The sequence below is a fragment of the Mugil cephalus genome, chromosome 17 (assembly GCF_022458985.1).
Source record: "Mugil cephalus isolate CIBA_MC_2020 chromosome 17, CIBA_Mcephalus_1.1, whole genome shotgun sequence".
Lineage (NCBI taxonomy): Eukaryota > Metazoa > Chordata > Actinopteri > Mugiliformes > Mugilidae > Mugil > Mugil cephalus.
This window is the reverse complement of record NC_061786.1, coordinates 18702439-18724210: the sequence shown is the minus strand read 5'-3', so window position 1 is coordinate 18724210 and position 21772 is coordinate 18702439. Positions and strand designations below refer to the sequence as shown.

At 40.9% G+C, this 21772-nt stretch overlaps 1 long non-coding RNA gene across 1 annotated transcript; it reads left to right on the top strand.

The window, feature by feature from the left end:
- Positions 1-3803: 3803 nt before the first annotated feature.
- LOC125023667 lies at positions 3804-20785 on the top strand. The gene is made up of 3 exons (XR_007114661.1): positions 3804-4061; positions 15923-16002; positions 20708-20785. It is a non-coding gene; the product is annotated as an uncharacterized LOC125023667 (long non-coding RNA).
- Positions 20786-21772: the final 987 nt, after the last annotated feature.

Here is a 21772-nt window from a genome sequence, read left to right as displayed (position 1 = left end):
GTCAGCGCCGCCACTTCTCCCCCCTCCTTTCTTTTGTCTTGTTGAATGAAGTGTGGCTCATTTTTTTTATTTATTTATTTATTTTTGTTCATCATTATTATTATTTTTAATTAAAGACAAGTCGTCACGCGTGATCCTGATAACGCTGCAGTCCCACTCTGACGTCTCCACCCCCCCCCCATCTGCTAGTGTGTGGGTGATCATTTGAGCTGATTGTTTGAGAGTATTAGGTGACAGTGTGTCTCCAACAGCAGCGGTGACCTCCCTGTAAATCCCGTGGGCCATCGGGACGGGACAGGCGGGGCGGCTCTGCTCGGGCTCGGGCCGGCAGCTGCCTGGAGGAGGCAGATGGTCTCAAATCAGAAATGAAATCCAGAGCCCATCCCCCCTCGTGGACTCGGTGCACACATGCAAACACTGCATGCCCGGAACCCGATGCAACATCCCTCATCTTCCTCCTACTCACCCATAATGACTCTGTCGATGGGTTGTTAAACGTGAGCAAACGGATTACAGTCAGCTTTTTAGGTTCAGGAAAATGTATCGCGGCTAAAACCCTTTTATAAGGTGGTTTATCTCAATCCAACGCAGTGCTTCCTGCTGCAGAAAAGGCCCTTTTTTTCTCCATTTGATAGCAAGTCTGAAGTTGCCACATCTGCTTGGGCGTATTAACAGCATTTAATAAAGCAGCCAATTAACCTAAACAGCATCACGGACACCAAGAGATCCAGAGATGATCCCCAGAGCCGATAATAAAACATAGTAATCAGATTACATATGAACAAATCTCTGGTTTTATCCCTGCTCCAGATAGTGATGGAGGACTGAGTCTATTACTGTTATTGCTGATGCTCAGAAAGTCCAGTAGCTCGAGCAATTAGTCCCAACCTGGGGTATTTACTTACATTAACTACATTCACCCAACTAAAATAAGCGGAAAGACCAACTAATGGGTGAAATAGTTAGCTGAATGTATAGGCTAATGTAAAAAAAAGTCAAAATAGCTAGCTAAAAGTAAGACCGGTACAATGTATGTTGTTTACTAATTAAGGACATGGAACCATATGCGGTAAATTTAATAATCTTGATTTTCTCCAAGAAAATTAAGAAATTTAAAAAATTTCACAGAAGTAAAAAAGCCTAAAAATGCTATCATAACACTGTTTGGTTAAAATTTATTATTTCCAGGTATTTCAATGAGTGGCCCATAAAGGGTTAAATAGTTTCTTAACTGTATGCAAATGGCTAGTCTGAATAAATATCAGTAGTTAGCCAAAATTAGCTAAAATAATTGACAAAGTGACCAAAGGTGCGAGCTAAAGGTAAGCTAAAGGATAAACTGCCAAAACTATTAGCTTAAAAATAGCGGTAGTTAGCTAACAGTAGGCTAACGAATGGACAGTTAAAATAGTTAGCTAAAAGTAAACGGACGGCTAAGTTGGAAAAACGTTTAGCTAAATAATAGCGATAATTAGCTACAAGTAGGTAAAGCGATAAAGAATTAAATAGTTAACTAACTGTAGGTTAAGTGATAAACAGTCAAACGTTTAGCTAAACATTGCCAGTAGTTAGCTAAAAGTAGGCTAAATGATAAACTGTCAGAATGGTTAGCGAAATAATACCATCAGCTAGCTAAAAGTAGAGTATAAAAAATGTCAACAGTTAGCAGTAAGTACAATGAAGATAAATGACTGGAATTAAATTAAATAATTTAATAATTATTTAGAGGAACGGTTAAAGTATTGACCCAAAAGTAGGCTAATGTGTAAACAGTGTAAATGTTAAGCTAATGCTAATAGTTACATAGAAGTAGGCTAACTGTAAAACTGTTAGATGTAAGATATCAGTAGTTATCATAAATTAGGCAACTAGATGAAAAGCTAAACACTTAAATAACTGCAGACTAATGGACAGCCATACAAAATACTTCTAAAAATGCCAGTAGTTAGCACAAGGTAAAGATAAATGGCAGAAATAGTTAGCTAAATAATTAGCTAAAAGTAGTCCAATAGAACTGCAATATAAACTTGGATACAATGGTGCATTTAGATTAATCATAAGAACATATTTGGATCATAGCCGATGGCGAGTCAGGAGTTCATAGACATAAAGCACATGTGTCAGACAAAAAAAAGGCTAGAGCCACTATCTTAATGGACCCAGGAAGGGCTATCCCAGATCTCTGTAGTATCCTGTTAACAGAAGCTTTCTATCCTCGCCTTCACAGGAACCATGACTCACTAACTCTTCATCCTGCTCTTCCTCCTCCTCCTCCTCCTCCTCCTCTTCGCCTGGATGTGCACTGCTACTGTAAGATTCACAGAAAATAACATCTGCGTGAATGGAGCCGAGGAAAATGTGACTCACAGAAAACGTGACGCTCAGACAGTAAGAGAAATATGAACGTTGGCTCAGTTAACCTGCAGGCGAATAACATAACATGCATGAAAGCAGATGTGTGATACGCTCGCAGAAACACAGATACATAGATAAGAGCTCTGTGTGTTTGCTGCTAGGAAGCCTTCAAATAGCGCATGAACTAAGTGGCCTCGTAACATATATAACAAGTTGAGAGATAATCGGGTTGATTGGGTCATGAAATTTCGGAGAATGCAAATGTATTAATACATCAGTTCTCGGTATTGTTGAGGAGGATTTCCTCGTGTAATGTAGATATGTGGCCTTATCATTGGCTGCTGGCTGCAGTAGCACACAGTGTCAAGCTGTAAAAACAAATGTGTTTGCCGGAAAAAGTACTGACTTGACATTTCTGTCTAAATAGGTGGACAATTTGAAATTCTCAGGTTCTTCGTGCAGCATTTTATAAAATATTTCACTCAAAATCATTCTACAGTGAAAAAAGGCTTGTGCACCATGAAAATAAAGTGTAATAATAACCGTACTGATCATAGTTTTTGAGACATTTTTCTATCCTGCTGCTGCTAATGTGGCAAAATACACCGAAAAACATACAAATTTAAAACTGCTGTGTAGAGGATATTGATCTTGATACGTTTTTTGATTTATAAACTAAATTACGAGCCGGATACTGAAACATCTTTAACATTTTCCACTTTACAAAATAATCTGTTTTTTCTTTGGCAACTGCAACCGTCACCAGATTTTTCCCTAAATCTGTTCGGTTTCAAACATCCTGCCTACACACACACGCGCAGACACATATGGGACCGAAAACAACCTCCCTCTCGAAGGCAACACCCGTTCTCACGTAGGCATACATCGCGCGCTTAATCTTGCAGATCTCTCCCTAATTGAGCGTATCCTGTACATGCAGCACGCAGAATATTCCCTACACACAAATACCCAGATGTACGGCTCGCTGTTTGGTTTAAAGCTCTGGTGTGTGGTTGCTGGAGCTTTTTCTTTTCGTTTTTTTATTTTTTTTTTTTTAAATCTCTGATTGCCTCACTGTAATATGCAAGTACACCAAAGATTAAAAGCTTCCGTTCTGGCAGCGCTCATGTCGTGGGTGCAATACAGGATGTTGTTGTTGTTGAGGTTTTTTTTTTTTTTTGAAGTTATACCCGCAGAGGAAGAAATTCAAATGTTGAAATCTATGCAAGGCAAGAAAGAAATTCAGCTTGTAGCCCCAGACCATCAAGCTGTCCTGGTATGCATTTGTTTACCGTAGCAGTTTTTGGAGAGACAGTTAAGACTTTTCCTGTGGACCTCTGGGAGGCAGAGGGAGCGTGGCTTAATAGCAGAGAAGAAGACACAAAGAGGGAGGGAGGAGAGGGAGGAGAGGGGAGGGTAGTTTCTTCTTGCAGCCTGAGCGTTTGGCTGAAGGGTGGAGACTCAGAGCAGCAGTGAGGAGGGGAGGCAGGGAGGATCTCAGCTGGAGTAGATAGAGAGACAGAGAAAGGCATACACAGAGAGAGGAGTGTGTGTGTGTGTGTGTTGTGAGTGTGGATGTAATCGGCTGCCTCCTCGCACACCGAACTGACCCACTGTGTGTTTAACAGATCTGGGGGACGAGGAGAAGGAGTGGATACTACTACCGCGGGACTGGATGTGTTTGGAAAGGAAAACACGCAACGAAGGTAAGGTTTATTGTTTTACTTTTTTTTTTTTTTTTTTTTATCATGTAGTTTATTTAATCGCATCCAAATCAGGGTGTGTTCCAGAGGTTTTTGTTTTTTCCTTCCATACGTACGCTCTCTGTCAGCGCCCGAAGGGGCTGAGATTGATGCTGCTGCCTGGTTTACATCATGGAATCCCCTCCTCCCTCTAAAATAACTAAAAAGCTCCTCGCTCCGAGGTGAGCTGCTGCTGCTGCTGCTGCTGCTTAATACCAACGCCCCCCCTTCTCCACCACCACCACCTCCACCGCCACCACCACCTCATCCATTGCCTCCTTTCACAAACGTGTATGAGTGAGTAGAACGGGAGAACGGACTCGATTCCACCCCTTTTCCATCTTCTCCACAAAGGCTTGAGGGGAATCTTGAAATGTGAAGCAAGAGAATTTAAGGGCATCTGTTTCAGGGGGTATTTACACAAGCAAGGGAGGCGAGGGAGGGTGGGTGGAGAGAGAGAGAGAGAGAAGAGGGGATGTGGCTGGTTGTAGGGGATGTGGAAGACGGAGGCAGAAGAAGCCAGAGAGAGAGAGAGAGAGAGCTTCCCCTGAGGTTTTCCGACCATTCTTGACCCTCTCGCCCTCGCGAGGAGAAAGCAGTCGACCACACGCATAAGCTCCATGTAGTGGTTGTATCGGGCAGATGGCCGGGGAGGAGGTGGAGGAGGAGGAGGAGGAGGAGGAGGAAGAGGAGTAGGTGGAGGAGGATGAGGAGGAAGATGATGAGGAGGAGGAGGGGGGGTTTGGTGTTTTTATGTTGCTGATAGGCTGCACGCATTCACAGGAAAATCCAAGAAAATCGACACAGATTTTTAACACGAAGGCGTCGTCACCGCGCGCACAGCTTCGCATTTAAATCACCCGGTCACGTGCGTGCGGTTGTGTCACATATCCAGGCCCGTTACAAACGCGCAAGCGAGTCAGAATTACGCAAGAGCTCGTGTCCAGGCGGCTCTCGTACTGTATCTGGAAGACGAGACGAGGCTGCGAGGCCACGGGGCCGATGTTGAGGCTGGGAGAGCGGCTCACGCGATTAAAAAAAAACAACGAAACCTTGAGACTTTGTTGGAACTGAAAGTGCTGAGTGTCAGAGAAAGAAAGCAAAGAGAGTATAGTAAAAAAGAGATGGAAGAAGAGAAGAACGAGCGGCCATCCGCGGCTTAGTGAAGCTGACCTCCCTCCGCTCGCTTTGACCCGAACGCTCGGCCTCGTTTTCTCTATTTGAAATGTGAACCGGACTAACTTGTCTCTCTGAGATGTAAAAGACTTCAGAGTGAAGGCACCGTGCGGTAGGAAGGATGTGGTTGTAGCGAAGGGTTCTGACCTTTGTACTCACTGCACCTACTTGCTGCTAACAGTGTTGATTTAGGTTGTTAAGCTAAATCTAGCGTGCTGTGGTTGGCCTGATTAAAGTACCCAGAGACGAGGCTGTTGGTGAAAGCCTCAAGTCTCAATCCGTGGAAAAAAGTTGTGAAGTCACTCGTCTAGAAAATTGTAAACAAGTCAAGATGCAACATTTAACTTTTCTAGTACAAGTGAATTTGTCTCCTAAGTTAGTATTTTTGTGACTAGATGTGACTTAAGTCCACGTCTCAAGTCTCATGAAAACAAGTGTCACATTCTCAGCAAGACGTGAATGTTTTTGCTTAAGCTGAGACTTTAACAAGTCAAACCTTTTGTGATTTATATCTCAGATTCACGTCTCAACTTTCAAACCTTTTCTGAACCAAACACAGGTACGAATCTTTTCCGGTGAGTCGGATGTTTACCCGAGTTGTTTTTGAATCTCTTAGAGCACATTTGCACATCGCTGTGGTAAAAACTAAAAGTCTTTGCTAAGTCAAATCTGTAGAGAGTCAAGTCTCAAAGCTGCTCTTTCTTATGACTAAAGTGTGACTCACTCGAATTATGTTTCTTTTCCAAATAAGTCATTCAGAGGAAAACATCAGTGTTTTTAGTTGAAAGTCTGCTGAGAAGTTTGTCCCAGAAAAGACGTTAAAGCCTCAAACTGAAGGTTAATTCCTTTGGAACAAATGCGAGCCCAAACCTACCGTCTAAAGTCCAATCTAAAGATTTTTATGTCTACCAGAGTTTCTCAGAGCGAGTTCAACCAGGTCTTAAAACACATCTGAAGACATGCTGTGAATAATCTCTGGTAAGTCAAGTCTTTAGAGAGTAAAGTTTGGGAAAATTGTCTCAGAAGTTGTTTTTAAGCTGCGTAAGTTTTTAAGTCTTTTTCTAATAAAGATTCACATCCTCAAGTCGAGCCGTTTTTAAGTCTCCTAGAAAAGGTCAAACTGAATGAAGTCAAATATTGCAAAGTCTCATTAAAGTCCAAATTAACTCGAGTCCCAAGTTCAACAAAGTCCAAAGCTGCGACTCATGTCATTTAGGGAAAAAAGTCTTTTGTAAGTGAAGTCTGAGGGGATTCGAGCCAAGTTTGAGTTGTATCTCAGGTGCATTTCTTTTGACTCTAAATGTTATAAGTCTGAAAATGTGAGTTAAGTCTTGAATTGTTTCTCGACCAAATGCCCCAAATGTCCAATTAAGTCTTCAGGCCTGAAGCTTATCCAAACTAAGACTTGTGCAAGACTTGAGTTTACCAGAAATGCTCCAATGATCCGAGTCCTTTCGGGGCAACCTGCGAACTGCACGCCAACTGCAACAACTGTAATTGCCGACTTACAAGCAGCCTTTATGTCTCTGTGGTGGTTTGGGTGAGATCTATGACATCCAGATACACACTGATCCCTTTTCAGCAAAGCAAGTTAAAGCAAGTTGGCATCTGAAATGGTCCAAGCAGCAGACTCTCTGCAGAATCTAAACAAGTCCGGATGTTTGTAATATTGTTAACAGCCCAGGAATCTGGCCGTGTTATTCGCTGCGCACTGATTGATTCCAGAGGAAAAGTATGTTTATGCCGGCTCACTCGAGGCGAAAGCAAAAATCCTGCTGATTCCTTTACACTCCGAGCACAAAGACGAGAGGTTAATTGACGCTGGCGAAAACGAGCTAATTAAATATGGCGATCGCAGACCTCCAGATATGATATTACACAGCGGAAAAGAAGCAGCACACAGTGTCTGGTTTTCCTCTAAACTGGACAGAAGAATTTTAAACAAATCTCCAACTCTCGGCCAAAACCATGTTAAAATTTTCCTCCGTGGTCACTCAGAGACTCGTGTACGGTCCTGCGACAGGCAGCCGGCGTCGGGCATTGTTTATAGCCCGCTAACTACACTGCTGCTCGCATAACACGCACATCAAAGGGTTTTAAAAGCTTTAAATGTCCGAGGAAAAGAAAACCACTTGGCGGCTGCTTTAACAAAGAAGAAACACACCAGGCCTTGATCGTTTGATTTAATAAACATAATAGACCACATTTGCGCTCCCCGGGGCAATAAGCCTCCTCCCCGCTGCCTCCTTGACTCCCAGGGGATGCATAATTTCCTGGGCCACTGCCTTCTCCCTTCTTCTCCCCCCTTCTGGGACCTAGATTAACCCCCAACACACACACACACACACACGTGCATTTATGCGTACGCACACATTCGCTCCAAACTCTAGGATGGTAGGATGGGCAGGACATGCTGGGGGGTGGCACAGATGTCCGGGCTAATCGAATGATCGCGGGTGGTGGTGATTTGACCGAGAGGCAGAAATTGAAAGAGTGTGAATGCTCTCGCTTTACTAGAGGCTTTTACATGAGAGTTTCTTGCCATATAACTTCATGATAACATGCATTGGCATTCAATGCAAAAAAAATATCTCTATATATCTTTTTACTAGCCCGATAGTCGCGCTTTGACACGACTGTTTCTAGACACATAATAACGTGCCACTGATAAATCCGTCCCTACACATAACTTGTTTCTCATTCTGTGTCAAATATGTTAAATTTTCTCAAAATACTGATCCAAGTTTTTAGTCGTCACTAATAGATGTTTGAGGTTTACAACAGTGAGATGCTTTATGATATTCACTGCACAGGTTTCAGACAATACAGCTTTGGTTTAGTCCAAAGATAGGACGCAAATATCTCAAAAAAAAATGTACCAAATTGGACGGTGGGCCACCGACCACAGGGCTCCTATTAATGGTTACATGTGCTAACACACTTCCTGTTAGTCAAAACCAAAATAAAGACAGGAACTGTGGGTGAGAACAGAAGGAATTAACAACACAACCAGTTCTCCCCTGTGACTGTACTGTAGCATTTAGCATTGGTAACAATTAAGCTACGATAATCACGCAGTTTCCCTCATGATATCCAGAACCCAGTCCTTGAGAGGTTTTTATGCCTTTTCCCAAACTGAAAATGAATATTTAGAAATGTCAGTTCACCTAGCAACATGTTAAAATAATGTTTTGATACTTATCTATGAAAACACAAACAGTTCTGCCCGGTCACAATCAGTCATGATGTAGCATTTAGCATTTGTCACTTGTCACAGTTAAGCTAACCAAACAATTCCCCCTGTGGATCATTAAAGTCTGATATATAACGAGCTATAACTTCACAGCATATTAAAGCCCCTGTTGTCTACATATTGAAGATATTTGAGGCCGCTAGCTTCAGAAATAATTGCTAATGGAGACTAGAGGTAATGTGGAGGGGAGGCAGTTAATGTTAGCAAGCATGCTAACTGTTTTTTTTTTACCAGCTTTCACTTTTTATTCTTGTTTTTTCCATTTGCTGCATGCACAATGTTTTTTTAATGTTTTTGAAGAAGCACAATCATGAGTTTTAATGCTATAAATCTACAAATTTTGAACGCATGCATGACTATCATTTGGCTAACCTAGCGACAACCTAGCAAGGACATGACTAAGGGCCAGTGGGAAGAGTATTTTGAGCATTTTGCATAACAATATAACACAAATACAGTATCATCCCTAGTTACTGGTGGAGTAGCTGCCAGAAAAGTAGCTATATATTATTAAATACCTATTAAAGTAATGAATACTTTCTTAAAAATACAAATTTGACGAACACATTGGAATAAGATACAAATAATTCTTTGTCTATTGTCTGTCTAGTTTGGTTTTGGTGTTGTTTTAAAGCTCAAACATCTTTTCCAGACTATTTGTGTATAATGTGGTGACCCTGGAGGCAGATTCCATGTCCCTTTCCGAGTCCAGGAGAAGGACACTCAGCTGTCCCACTCTGCACAGGCAACCATCACCTGACGGCTCAGCTCTCTGTGTCCCATCACTTTGTGTTCACAGGGACGTGTGTCCCTTCTCCTGTTCAAGGACAGTGCTGCGTGCTGTATTACATTCAATAGTCAATATCGTCTTGATCGTGTTCATTAATAACTCCGGAGGTCAGTTTTATGTTACCTCTCCTTGCTGCGGTTGCTGTGAAAGCCACTCTGGAAGACGGTATTACCATCACACTGTCTCTTTTGTCTTCCTTAAACTTTATTCCTAGCTTTCGTGTTCTCTTCTATCGGTTTACGGCTCCGTAAATCTTTCTTCGGGCCGAGTGCTTGTTTCACGGTGACATGCAGCTCTTTGTCCTACGACACTGAGCACGGTGCAGTCACTCAGTCGTACTCTGAGGGCTGAACTTTCTGCAGGCGTGAGTGTTTTTTTTTTTTTTCCTTCCTCATGCGCCGCTGCTGTTATGTCTTTGATGAACTAATAATAAAGAAAAAAAAAAAGCAGCCTTGCACTTTTCGAAAATGTGCAGTGGAGTTTTTGTAGTAAAACACAAAAAGAAAGTCAGCACAGAGAATAACTGCGTCAGCTTTTATGGAAACAAAGAAGAATCACGATCTTTCCTTTAAGGCTAAGCTAATGCTCGGCTGTGTGCCAGGCCAGTGCTGAGTGCCTGTGACCCCGGTCTCTTTTCGCACCCAGTTTGCTCTCTTTTCAGCTGATTCAGCGCATTGAGTGTGCTGCAATTTTTAAGGATGCATTTAGTAAAAAGGACAAGAGCGTTTAACTAGCATTTTAACACTGGCTCCTGTTTGAATGTTGTGTGGCGTATTATTTATTTATTCTTACAGTTCACTCTTTTATGCTTTTATTCTTGTGTGTTTTTATTATACTTGTAATATAATATATAGGAATGCATCTTATAATTTTGTTGCAATGACAATAAAGACATTATATTCTACTACACTATTTAAATATAGAGGACGTGCATTGACGTCACTGCTGCCTGGGGCCACGCCCCCCTGAGTGGCAAAAACAAGGTGAAACGTATCAGTAAATACCTACAGCGAGACCGGGCAAAATGTGGATTATCAGATCAAATTAAGAACAACCGGACTCGACAAGGATCCATACGAACTAGTATGGATTTGGAAAAGTGGATTAGCTTCAGTTTCAGTAAGTTTAAGTTAGTTTTAGGTCATTTCAGTTCTGATAAATGTAGCTAATTAAAAGATGCTAATGCTAATAGCTTTACTGAGACGTAACCGTTAGTCATATAATACTGTAGCGTCTGACCGGACGTTAAAAGGATGACGAGGAGTGATCGCAAATATTCCGTTTATTTTTTATAGCAATTTTGTTTTATTGTTATTTATTTTTTAGAACTGAAATAGTTACTGTCGGCCGTAACTTCGCCAAAACAACAACATCCACAAACTTATTTGACAGCCCCCCAGAGCGTAACTTAAGAAATTACTTAAATAAATAAATAAATAAATAAATGATAAAATAAAATACAGCATAAATTTAAATTACCTGACACTAAACCTGTTGCCTGGATTCCAGTTGTTTCTTCTAATGCAGCGATCCATTTGCTTCTCTTTTCTTTGGCAGATATTTGTAAAAATATATCTTTGACTGCTTTTCAGATAAAGTCAATCGTATAACAGCCATTTATATATATATATATTAAATTAATTTTACAACTTAGACGCTATTAAAGCCTATGATTCAAGCTAATGCTGCTAATCTCCATGATCAACTGTCACTGGCTGTAACCATGGAGACTTCACTAGTTGTGACGTCACGTGCGTAACCTCTCAGCCAAACATTTTAACATTTGAATGTTATGTTAAATGAAGGAATCAGGAAATTACTTTTAAACGTGTAGTAAACTGGCTGCACAGGAACGATGACTGATGACTTTTGGCCATTTTGGTGGCAATCTTTCTGCTTGTTCTTTTGTACACAGTTACAATTGACTAATTTAAGACCCATTTTTGGAGGATTCTCAATGTCAGAAGCATTAAATGTTATTTAGTTATCGTAATTATCTAGAGTTCTGGAGGGAAAGGCCATGTGTTTTCACAAAATGTCCAAGTCCTGTCCAGGTCTAACATCAATAGGTCTGCACGTGTTCTCGTATTCAGAAGGTTAAAAAAAAAACTCAGCTCTGATCAGGCGTTACTCTTCGCAGACCCTCGCAGGTTAATCACCAGTTCTCCGGGGCCCAGATGGCTGAGCCAGGGACACATTTTTAATTACCACGCTCTGATTTCACACCCTGGGCATCACCGAGGACAGAACAGTCCCTGCCTGGCCGCCTTAATTTCTCTCTTTGGCTGGCGTAAAGAAAAAAGAGACAGGATAATAAGGTGTGCGCTACAGAAAGAGATAGCGGGAGAAAAGGGGGCGGGAGCACTGAGAGTCGGCGTATGTGGGGGAGTGATCGTCTTCTCTGGACAGGCCGGGAATTATATTTTCCTCAGCAGGATGTTTCCTGCGGTGCTTAATCACCCAAAGTCAGCGAACACCCAGAGTCGAACAGCAGCTATAATCACATCTATGGAGGCACCTCGTCACGATAACAGACCCCCCGAAAACCCGGAGGAAGGGGGTTCAAAAATGCGCCAAAGGGCAGGGGAAGGATGGCACGGGGGGTCAGATTGATTCGATGGTGTTAGCAGCAGGACGGAGCCAGCTGGGGGTGTTTCAGTCCCATCACCGAACACCTGTCGGCCACAGAGGGAGGGACGGGAAGCAGAAGGCTGGAACACGGGAGAGAAATGGATCGCCGCTCGCGTCCCGTAACGCTCCTTTGTCTCCTTGTCTTTCCCCTCAGTAGAGTTCAAGCTCAAGATGCTTTACTGGCATAAAAGTAGAGGACAGAAGTTGCCAAAGCATCAACATTAAAAATACTCTTGCGTGCGGTGTGATCTCGCTGCTAATCGACGACTGAAATGTGATGACACAAACGGTTCGCGAGGAAATCAAGTTCAGCAAGTTTTTATTTTTAAATAATGAGAACTGATCTGTGACTGAAAAGATGGATAGAAAGACGTAAGAGCCATGACTTTAGTACACGAGTGTGCTAACGCTAAAAAGTTATGAAAATGTGAAAACTTCCAAAGAGCCTACGAAAGACTTTAATTAGTGGCTGTAATCAGCATTTTTAGTTTCATAATGAACCACGCCACTTCTTGCGTCTCTTCATCTTTAGTATCTGGAACGTTTTTAGCTTCTGAATATGCTAGAGAATTTACAGCTGAGGAGAAAACGCAACGGGAAACATGACATAGAATTAATCCTAAACATTTATTTTATGCTGATATTTATGTGTGCCAAGGAAATTCCTATTTACTGCTCGTTTCTGCTGCCCCCAAGTGGCCAAACAATCTATTAATGCAGCTTTAAATGTAAATTTATGTTCAAATTCCCGATTTCATACAGATTTTATATGCTTTTGTAAACAAATTAATTGAAAAACATCCAAATGTCTAAATCATCAAAGCATTAATTTACACAATTGGACTAAAATGTTCTTCTTCTATTAATTAATGTATAAACTGCACAACCTCTCCAGAAATATCAAAGCCTCTTTTACTTTAATACCATCACTCAAATTCCAAACCGGCAGCAAACAACAAGACATGAGTGGGTGGTTCTCCTTCTTTGGAAGCTCCTAAATGTAAATGTGACGAGCCGGATGTGTCTCTGAGGGAGAACGTGCTCTGTACAAATAAAACCTGTCATGGCTCGGTCACAAGTTTCAGGTCACGTGACTCTGACTGTTTGTCACTGTTTGTCCTGTCAGGCCATCCTCGCGCTGGGATGGGTCAAACTGAGCTTTCCATGTGAGCGCCTTCAGGTCCCTTCTGTTAACGTGTAAATAACCAGAGGACGGTGGTGTGAGCTGCCTCTGTTGTTTTAACTGAAGACACAAGAGTTAGTCAAACAAAAAGATCAGATGTTCCAGGAGACGAGATAAAACGGCTTAATCGTCACAAGATATGAAAGAACATATATGAGCCAGACATAGACATAAGAACAAGAATGAAAATAAAATAATAATGAGAATGAGGTAGAAGTGATAAATTACAAAAAAATGTACAGTTTACATGAGATATACAAATTTTTATATAGAGACATGAGATATACAGACATTTTAGCTGAAGTGTCTCAGTGTGAGGTTAGATAAATAAAGTGTCTTTGTCTTTGTACTGGATGAGCGTATGTGGCCCCTGGTAATGGTGGTGCGCTGTTACCACTAGTTGGACCCCAGATAATTTGGACTTTTCAGCTGAATCTGTGGTGGACAATGTTACCTTGAAAAAGTAATCTGATTACTGATTAGTCCTTTAAAAAGTGACTTAGTTACTTTACTGATTACTCCTTTAAAAATAAGTTCGAGTTAGAGTAACTTACTTTATTAGTTATATCCAGCAGCTGCCAATAAATGAAATATAATACATGTTTTTATAAAACAAAATAAATTCCTCTGCAACATTCTGCCTGATCAAGTTCTTCAACTCTCCCCAAATTACTGGTTTTGCTCAAAAGTCTTGACTTAAAGACTTTTAAGTCTATTTTGACCCTCTGGCCTCCAAGCTGAGTCTGCAACTACTACTCTACTCTTGTTGCTGTGTGGTTATTACACGTGAATTGCCCTCATGCTGAAAACGTGACTTGTTGCATACGTGACGTCACTCACTGAGATGCAAGAAGAAAGCAAAAAAAATAAAAATGGGAAAAATAGTAACACGCATTAACTTGGATAAGTAACTTTAATCTGATTATTAGTTAGTTTAGAAATAGTAACACGTTAGATTACTCGTTACTGGAAAAAAGTTGTCAGACGGCATCACCTGTAGCAATGAAAGTAAACTTCATTTCACATGTAAATCCACAAATATTTTCCCAACATTATGATCCTCTAGAACAGGAACGTCAAACTCATTTTAGTCCAAACAACCTAGTATGATCTCAAGGCCGGACCAATAGCCTAATAACCATAGAGGACAAATCCAAATGAACTTGAACTTTAACAAAACATTTTTTAAACTAAATTTCTGCTGTCCAATGTTCTCACGTTGTCGTCATGTCCACAACTCTGAACTCTAAAAACTATGAATGACAGATACTTTTATTAAAAAACTGCAGTTAATGTTGTCTATGTAATTTTTTTTTAAACTTGCCACATTGGATCCTTTGGTGGAGATGGAGATACTTCTAAAACAATTACAAAAAAACTTATAAAAATACTCAGTAGATATATGGAAAAAAAAAAAAAAGTATCGCACTGAATTAAAGATTTAGCCTTGTCTTGTGGGTTGTTATTGTTTTGTATGATGTAGAAACTGTTTTCCTTTTGTAAAATATGGAAGTATTTAAATAACTTTCTGTTGTTTATCCTTTTCTTTTGAATATATTTAAAATGAATAAAGCTCAAACTAGAGGCTAGTTCTGTAGTCAGATCAAAGCTCTCCTTAGCTTCCTAGCCTCTCAGTTAATAGTAGCTCTTCCTGTTTCCAGTTGTGAATGACTATTACAGATACTGCCACCTGCTGGTATCAGGAGTTATTTCCTTTCGTGCAGTTGAAGAATGTACGGCAGTGGGCTGTTTTCAAGTGTTTTCAAGTGGCCAAAACCCTAAAAGAAACCACTGTCCATGAAGGAATGATACAGTAATTACAGCCAACAGCTTGCATAACGCAGCGTAACAGTGTAGGTGAATGTAGAAATCGCAAACCAAGATCTCATTCTCTCTTTTCTCCCGCTCGTAAGCAGTTTTCAGAGTTGCGAAGATGCTTTTGGCTCTGGGGTTTTGGCCGCTGTCGGCGAGGTTCTGTTAATGGCTAACGTGGCTCCGATGTTGTGTACGGCCGTGATTTACGACGGGCGGAATTCCCTTCCACTGCAGATCTGCTCATGCGGGGTAATTGTCCCATTTATCAGGAGAGAGGCCGAGAGAGAGAACCGAGGTGCAGAGTCACAGATGCATTAAGAGTGAATCCGAGGGACCAGAATAAGAAAGAAAGAGAGAGCACGGAGGGGTCAGAGAAAAACAGAGGGGGGATGAAAATAGTCACAGATCAACACTTCATATCGTTGTTTGTTTAATGCATACAAAAAACAAAGAGTAAACTAGGATGCATGGTGGTTTAATGGCAAATAATGTCTTAATGCTAGGTTAGGCTAAGCTAGGCTAACCAGTTTCTGCAGACATGAGGTTCCCTTTACAAGCCAAGAAACAGACGCACACATAGAAGAAGAAGAAGAAGAAGATTCTTTGTCGTCCTCACGCTTTACACATTTGGAAATTTGACCTTTGCATTTTCAAGCGCACATATGAAATAGTGAGCGCGCTCAAAGCAAAGTGGGCCACTTGAGCCGCGTACGTCCTGCTCCTTCACTCCACCCTCGTGCATGTCAAACCCGTCCCCTCCAAACAATGAATTTCTCCCTCTGTGGGGTGTTGTTTCTCCATCCCCGTTTTTTTCCTCTTGAGCGGACCCGTGACATTCTGACACCCGGTGATCAGAGGCGACACGCGAACGCCTCTGCGTAATTTATCTGGAATGCAGGAACGAAAAGGCGCGTGCAGAGCTCTGATTCTCGCTGCTCCTCGACTCCCGGCTTCATCCCCTTCCTTCTGTCTTCCAGAGAGCGCGGCGGACACAAGCTGCTGACTGAACCGCAAAGGGCGACACCGGGGGCAGAGCGCGGAGGAGTGAGCAGACGAGGTAAGAGGAAGGAGGAAGGAGCTCACCATTACCGCACAAGCTGGTCAGTTTGCGAACTAATAGTGGCGGCTCCCGTGAATCCGGGGTCGAGGTCCGTGTCTGTTTCGAATGCATTATTTAATCGGCGCCTGTTGGGATGTCACAGTCGTATCAGCATGTTGACACCACATGCAACATCTCAGGATGGTATTTTCAGCTGCTGACAGACAGATAGAAAGGAAGGAAGGAAGGAAGGAAGGAAAGAAGGAAGTGAAAGAGGTTTTGTGATACAGATACAGGACACCCCAAACCTAAACTGCAGCCAATAATGAACTTCATTCATCATTCGTTTTAAAGCATTTTATTCGGCGTCGGGTGTTTTTTTTTTTTTTTAAGATACGAGCCCATTCCAGCATGGCCATCTGCTACATGTCACCATCTCCTCACCCCTCCCTCTGTAGATATGAAAATGTCAGGGTGGCATTTTCGCACACTCCCAACGATAATCAGCAGGAAAGCCACTTCGTAGTCGCGGTGACAGCTCTCACCCGTTTTATTCTGCTCTTTGTGCGACTACGTTTCAAATTAAACATTTAGGAGCACTGGAGATCTGGTCGCTTTGGTAGTAGTGACGTGGCCCATTAGCATGCTAACATGCTAAATTAAGACCGCCATCTTGCTCAAAACAAAGACTAACCAAGTCACTGGAATTAGCTGTAGAAGAACCGTATTTCCTCTAATAGTGGCCGAGGCCTTTATTTACTCCGTTGTCCAGAATACACGCCCATTTTATTAGATGGAGGCCTTTATTTCTAAGTCCCATTGTTTCATACTGATATATTTGTTCAGTTTTCCTACCATTTACACCTTTTTTTTCCCTTTAGCATTTACAATGGCCATAGAACGTCCTGGTATCAAAACAACGTATTGTTTGGGGGTCAACATTAAAGCGTTTTGCAGCTTCCTCTCCTGTATTTTTCTGTGCATGTTTCAAAACCTTCTTCTTGAAGTTCCCGTCAAATTTTCTTCTTTAAGCTCAGTTGTAATGACAGCGTTTCATTGAAAATCTGGGTTTATCTGTCACTTCAAACATAGCTACTGCCACCTGTGGCACCTGCGTGTTACTACACCTATGATTGTCTGACTACTAGTGCACCCGGCCTTTATTTGTTCACGTAAGCCACGCCCCCGGCCATCATAAGAGACTACGGCTACTAATTAAAACACCAGCTACTATTAGAGGAAATACGGTACTCCACTTCTTACAGCCTATTAATACGCCGTTCTTAATTTGGTTTATTGAAAGCGTCGCCGCTCCTTGGCAATTTTTAGACAAACTAGGCTATTGTACCACAGTATTTTACGCACCAAAAAAAAAAAAAAAAGACCTACTTTTCTACAGACATCCCAGAAACCTTTAAGGGTGACATCTATCCCTATCAATAGTCTGATTAAACACTGGCCTGTTTTGACGCCTCCCCTGAGCGTTGAAGTAATAATACGGCCTTGACACGACAAAAGAATTTTTTCTACTTGTCAATCAAGCCTCTGTTTCAAGTTTTTGTCCTATTTTTTATTTTGGTGAGGTTTGCATTCAAGCCTGAGGGTTTATCACGTAGTTCTTGTGTTAATTTCAAATCCATATATTACAAAATATAGACTGAGCATGTTCACATTTCTTGTAATTTTCTTATAATTTTTTAAGAAACATTTTTTTTACACACTATGACCCTACAAGGTGGTGTTTTCCTCTCGCTGAGAATAACCAGGGTCCCTCGGCCGTAGTGACTGTAAAACGTCTTGTCTATGTCAGGCTGTGGATAGCGTGCAGACCGCTGCAGGTCGGGCCCATAAATCCTCCTCAGATTGTCACTTAGTTTGCGCCGACATCGTTCAGAGACGTTCCAGCTCGACCCCGGAGGAAATGGGTTCGGCCCTGAAAGAGTGGGAGTTAGGTAAATACTGGAGATCCTCGCAGAAATCCGGGCTGAAAACGATAAGAAACACTCTTTCTTTAAACTCCAGTTTGGTTTCTAGACGGACTTTGTTTACGCTTTATTGTTATAAGTGCGAGATGGAATGAAATTGTGTCACTGTAAATCTTAGTAGTTATTGGTCCCATAGTGGGGAGATTTGCAGCAGTGGAACAGTAGAGGGACAAAAATAGAAAATTAAAGACAATTGGGAAACATAAGTAATATTAGAATCAGCTTTATTGGCTCATTGGTATAAAACAAAGCACTTAAACCCGGGGTTTTTTCAATGTCTTTCAGGCCAATGACCCTCAAACTGAAGGAGAGGTTAAGTAGGGACCCCTACCTATATTAAACTAGTGCTATTTATACTTTATTATTATCATTTTGCATTCAATATTAAACTATTCAAACAATACACAGGTCCAAATATTCATTTTTTTATTTCAAATGTTTAACTGTACGGTGGTTGTGCCAGAAAATTTGGGGGGAAATTAAAAAGAAATATAAAAAAAATGTGTGATCAACTAAAAATTTTGTGACCCCCTAAAAATAAAAGTGTAAAAAAAAAAGAATAAAATAAATAGAAAAAATAAAGGTCAGGAGCAGATATATAAAATGAACTTGGACAGTAAATATACATAATTAATAAAGAGTTATTGTTCGTGAGAAGTTATTAATATAATAACTTATTAATATTAGTAATATCGTTTAACTGTTCATGCACAATGTTATTATCTATGACATAAACATGAAATTTGGATGTTTAGGTCTTTTCGATTACATTAAATTCAACTGCAAAGGGAGTTTATTGGGGCCAGGACTTGAGGGAAATTGGATGGAGGGGTGAGAGGGGTCGGGGGGGATGAACGAATGAACGAATGAATGGGGCTGAAGGGAAGGGATGAGGGCGCTGGATGTGTTGGGTGGGTGATGGATGATGGTCTTCACGGAGGAGATAGATGGATAGATACCGAGCTTTTAATAGTAGCAGCCACCGTGGAGCGTTAATCCTCACGCCCCTCCCTGAGATCAGTGTTGACCCCTCGCTGGGACGAACCACTGCGCCTACAGCCGGATCACGGGGGGGGGGGGGGGGCATTGATCAACACCAAGCATGATGCTGCTTCAGAAAAAAAAGGTTATAGAAAATAGGAGAGGATCTGAGGACACCAAACTCACCTGAATAGAGACTTAAAGAACGAGGAATAAATGGATGAATGAGGAATAAGAAAGTATTGAAGCTGTTCTTCATGTGTGGATTTTCATTAATTATTTACTCAGCAGTGTGGTCACCATTTCTGCAGTTAGTAGAAAGTAAATTACTGTAAATTGTGTTTACAATTAAGACAAAGTTTTGCAACCAAGATCAGCCATAGTGCAGCTTCTGCCAATTCCAAACAATATATTTTGAAGCATCTAAATCATTTAAAGCATAGGTCTTCAAGGCCGGCAGGGGGTCGCAACATCTTTTAGTTGATTAGACATTTTTTATCTATATATATATATATTTTTTTTTTAAGTTTTCCTCCACAATTTTCTAGCACGACCACCTTATTGTTGCACATTAGAAACAAAAAAAATGAGTATTTGGACCTGTGTATTATTTATACAGCTTAATACTGAATGCAACATGATGATAATAATGTATATTTATAAATAGCACTAGATAAAACTAGACTAACTCCACAAGAGCACGAGTATAAACGAGGACACATGTTGAGAAATACCCATTAGGTGTAAACATAGTCTTCTGGAAAAGTGATGCTACTTTGGAGCAGTGGTCAAATAGTGTTACTGCAACTTTGGGATTCATGACGTGACACCGGCCCAAATAGCTTTTAGCAAATAGCATTTTTTTATTACACTCTATAATTGGAAAAGGAGCATGTTAGTCAAAAAATAAATGATAAAAATGGCCGCCAAGGCACACAGCTTACCTCCGTTTGTACATGGATGGACATTCACACCACAGTTAACAAATACAGTTGGTGTAAAGTGTTCGGATGAGCAACAATGAACGTAATCATAACTTTAATAACCTTAGTTTGGTCAAGAAAACACATTTAAGAGCTTTTTTCTGCACATTTTGTAACAGAAAATGTGTAAAGCAAAGACTTATCGTTTGATATTATTATATTATAGTACAGTTGTTTTTATGAATTTATTCTCCGTGTGGCGTGGTTGTTATATATGTTATAGATGTTGTAGGTGTTCAACTCAAAACCTGTTGATGTAAGGAGGTTTTTATTAATGTTGTGGAGAAATGAGACATGCAGAAATAGAGGGGGGAGACAATCCTTTAGAGGTAAGGAAGTACATATCAATTTATTCATTTATTTAGTATGATGGAGAACGACTATTTGGATATTAAGTTTCTCTTTTTTTGTATGACTAACGACTGTGTCACCTTGAATCAAAGACAAAATACATCAATTTATTGATCGATCGTCCTTCACTTGAGACTCACCCTTGTGCCCTTGTGTGTCAATAGTCGCCGCGTCGCTGCAGAATAGGAGCCTTTATATCTGAAATCAGTAACGTTTCTTATCTATTTTAAATATAGTGCTGGACAAAGCGCCGCCCCCTCACTGTCCTCCCACCTTCTCTGCCTCCCCCCCCCCCATTACTGTCAGGGGCTGCCTAGCAACTGACACCATAAATAATATGCCTGTGTCGGTGGTTTGTGTGTGTGTGTGTGATAATAAACAGGGTATCTGTTACTAGCCCTCCTCTTTGCATGCCTCTTACAGTATGTTGCAGCGCTCGCCCGTGAGCTAAGATGTCTGGAGTGTTTAAATCTCTCCCTCCTCCACCCAGACAGAGCATACGAGACCTGACTGATAGCGCCCATGGCGAGCAATAACACGGCCAGCATCGCACAGGCCAGGAAGCTGGTGGAGCAGCTGAAGATGGAGGCCAACATCGACAGGATAAAGGTGGGTATGGGGCAGTTTGGGGTGAGGTTCGTTATGTGCGCGCTCCAAATGGGCCATTTGACTTAAATGAAACCAAATTAAAAGTCATTCACCCAAGTTTAAAACTTAATAACATTTAATAACCTTTTATTTATTTGTCTCAGTCAGATTTGATGTTGTCACTGTGACGTAGCACAGGTGTGAGCACGTCTAGATCCCTCGTTTTATGTGGGGGAAGCACACATGCATGGCTCTAAAATGCATTGAAATGTAAATGTAAATGTAAATCTGCACGTTTGTTTTTCTAAATCATAAATGAAAACCTAAAGCCTCTCTGGAGCCTTGACCCTTGACCCCTCAGAGTCAAAGACACATTAAAGATCAATTAAAACTAACATTAAGTAATAAGATGGTAAATTACTTCATGACAGTTTCAGAAATAATTTTTTACTTACTAGGACTTTTGTTTCACGTTTATAATTTTAATATATCTTAATGACGAGGCTTGGACATGTATGAGTTTTGGATAATTATAAATTATAAATAAGAACATTGGCTCCAGCAAACTTATTATTTCACATTCTTGTATCTTAAACTTGCTAATAAGCTGCATTTCTATGCTAAAGGAATCATTTTAGGTGAATAAGTAACTTATTTCAGATGTGAACAAACTGTAGAGGCTAGTGTCCACAAGTCTCTGGATGATGCACAAATGGAAACAATGGTTTATATGTTGTTATACTGTATGTTGTTTGTTTAATCTGTGTACATTTCAGCATTTTAGAGAAGGTTATTAGATTGTTTCTTCCAGTCTTTACACTAAGCCGTAAGTCTTAGTGACCCCTTGGAGGTCCACGAAGGTACTGCAGGCGGGGGGTCGCACAATCCTTAACTGATTAT